The 3,332-nt window shown below is 34.8% G+C and overlaps 1 pseudogene; it reads right to left on the bottom strand.

The window, feature by feature from the left end:
* Positions 1-1,602: 1,602 nt before the first annotated feature.
* On the bottom strand, positions 1,603-1,955 carry LOC123781689 (large ribosomal subunit protein eL34 pseudogene; annotated as a pseudogene).
* Between the last annotated feature and the right edge of the window lie 1,377 nt (positions 1,956-3,332).

The raw sequence follows: 3,332 nt of genomic DNA, 5'->3' as shown, positions 1-3,332 counted from the left end.
CTGAAAAGAGCTGTGGCCTGGGAAGAGGGCCACATTACTTATATATATCCAAAAATCTCTAGGAAAAACTTCTAACAAGATTGGTATTTTTCCCTCACAAGCACTAGTGAAAGGACTTCATAGTGGAAAGTGACTTCTCTGTTTTCCTCAGATGAGGAAAATCTGTAGGTACAGAGCTGATCTTAACTTAGTACCTGACTATGTACCAGTATTAAAGGGCATAATAATGATTAGAAAATATGATAAAGGAAATCTACAGAGATTTTTTTGTAGAAAAATACTATTTTGAGAAATGGTGATATAAATATATATAGAATCATTCTTCCAGAAAAATCTAAGCTCCGGGAAAGACTGATTTTTTTTTCAATTATAAAGAATGAAAATGGGACTCTATAAGAAGTCTTTAAGAAAGTCCAATTTGAGGAGAGTAGCAGGAGATTGGGGGAAACGGTAGAAACCTGTAGGTCTCAGTCTTCAAACCACATCTCCATACCTGTGTTAAGTGGAAGCTCTTTGCAAGTCATGTTTTCAAATGTGGATCTGTCTTCTTGTGTTATGTTGTCCAATGAAAGATTCTGTACTTGGATTGTCTTCTGACCCTGGAAAACTTTAGTCTACATTGTTAGCTTGAGGGAAACAACATGGGACTGAATAAAAGGTACGATTTTAATTTTAATATGTTAGTTCATGTTCAGGTAAGGACTGCTTTTAGTCCTGTGCTTTTTAAGCAGCTCTTCTCTGTATATGATTTACACGCTTACACCTTATTTGTGGAAAACACATACATTAATGACAAAATATCTTACTAGAACTTGATAATAGAACAATCCGAAATGTAAAGCTTCTGGCTTTAAGGAACTCATTGTAATGGGGAGAGCACGAAATTAGAGGACTATATGGTGGGTGATAGAGAAAAGGTAATGGAGAGCTGCTCTTAGTACACAGAAGAGGGTTGACTGACGGAATGCAGGTTCTAGAATAGTGTGACAGGTCAGCAAGACTTCACATATTAGTGTTGATCTTAAAGTTGCTGTTTGTCTATAGATGAGAGATAGGAAAGTGAAAAGGATGGAAAATAAAATTCTAGATTTGTGCACTCAATTTTCTAAAATCAAGAAATGGAGACAGCATGATGTATTTACTTGGTTCAAATTTAGTACCTCCAGAAGATCCACTGTGTATAAGGGATTTTAGGGGAATAAGACTGTGAAGGAAAACAAAAATCACATTGTAAAAAAAGATAAACCCTTATATAGATGCTGTTATTAACTTAAGACCTGTTGTGTACACATTATCAATTTCTACATCAATACATTTGTGAAATGTCAGTAATGTTCAATATTCTGCTAGTTATTCTAATGGCCTTAATCATCATAAAGACTGTGTCACTACCTCGTTCATTGAGAATCATTGATATGAGGTCTTTCAGCTTTTGAAAGCTACTTAACAATCAAGTCAAATGATCAGATTTTAATTTTTTTCCAAGACTTTTGAATTTTTTATTGCTCAAAAAAGCCGCTGCTGCTGCTTTTTCTTTTTCTTTTTCTTCTTCTTCTTCTTCTTCTTCTTCTTCTTCTTCTTCTTCTTCTTCTTCTTCTTCTTTTACTTAGCTTTCTGGCTCTGTGCTTGTGCCTTCAACACTTTCAAAATAATTTTCTGCTCCTCAATAAGGAAAGCATGCTTGATCCTGTCAGGAACACACCTAGCACACATGGAACGACCATAAGCCCTGCTGATGTGTTTTTTCGTTTTAGACAACCTCATAAGGACTTTAGGTCTCACAGCACCAACTGCTCAAAGTCAGCCTGGGCACACGCCACACGCAGATTTTGGAGCTTTTCCAACCTTCTTAATATAAGGTAAACAATACTATTACCAGGGGTTCAGGACAGCCTTGTTTTGTTAGAGGCTGTATTGTAGGGCAGCCTAAGATGGTATGTCAAATGCTAGACCATTCTGAATGCCTATGGACGCTGTCCCTGGAAGAGTGATTAGATTTTAAAACATCACTTGATTGCCAAGCAAAGGATGAATACAAGTTCAAAGATGTGGGAATCATGAAATATAATTTAGAGGCACAAATTCCTTTCTGAATTTTTTCTATGCTGCAGTCCTTCAACTGTAACATTAACAGCTCTATACCTGGCTGTTAGCAATCATTTCAAACTCAAAGTTCTTATACAGTTCAATGTCTTTTGCAAAACAGTATGAACTTTTCTATTGCTTTTCATCTAAGCTACTACTGTAGATTTGTGCACTCAATTTGGATTTAAAATTTGGACCCCAGAATTTGGATTTAATATTTGGTTTATTCATCGCCTTTATGTCTCTCAACTAATCATCCATAAAATGAATCTGCATATTTATTCCTCCATAAATATTTGCACTTCTTCCCATTTATTCATTTATAATTCTTCTTTAGCTAAATCAGAGTCTTACTCTTTGTATGAGAAATGTTTTCTGAACAGTTCATTTCTGAATTTATCGGAAGAATATCCTTACTATTCTCCTGTGGAAAGTCTGTGTTAAAAACGTCTCTGAATGGTTAGATCTTTTAGTTTTCATTGTTTTTGTGTTTGATTATAAAATGATAAAGCAGTATTTGTTTACTATGTGACACAAATTGTTCTTAGTACTTTAATGCATGAATTCTTTAATATTTGTGACAACATAGAATGTTGGTCCTGGATATATGATAAAATCTCTTTGTTAATTTATTAATTTTTTATTGAAATATAGTTGACACAACTTTACGTTAGTTTCGGGTGTACACCATAGTGATTTGACAACTCTATTCATTATGCATTATGCTAGGCTTACCACACATGTAGCTACCATTTGTCACCATGCAACGCTATTATGATACCATTGACAATATTCCCTATGTTGTACCTTTCATTACCATGACTTATTCATTCCATAACTGGAAGTACCTCCTCCTACCCTTCACCCATTTTGTTCATGCCCTTACCATCTTCCCCTCTGTCAACTACCAGTTCTCTTTATTTATGGGTCTATTTGTTTATGTGTACCTCTTTAAATAATTCCACAAATAAGTGAAATCATTTGCTATTTGTCTTCTTCCACTTAGCATAATACCCTCTAGGTCCATCTGTACTGTTGCAAAATGCAAGACCTCTTTCTCTCTTATGGCTGAATAATCTTCAAGGGAACCCTTAAGCACTTTTGAGGGTAATGCATATTGGTACAGTCACTGTGGAAAACAGTATGGAAACTCCTCAAAAAATAAAAAAATAGAATACCAAATGTTCCAATAAATCAAAAAGTGGATATTTACAGAAACAATAATTCAAAAAGATATACGCACCCTT

Source organism: Ursus americanus, chromosome 25 (assembly GCF_024610735.1).
Source record: "Ursus americanus isolate L20-20 chromosome 25, mUrsAme1.1.p, whole genome shotgun sequence".
NCBI lineage: Eukaryota > Metazoa > Chordata > Mammalia > Carnivora > Ursidae > Ursus > Ursus americanus.
This window is presented reverse-complemented; position numbering and strand designations above follow the sequence as displayed.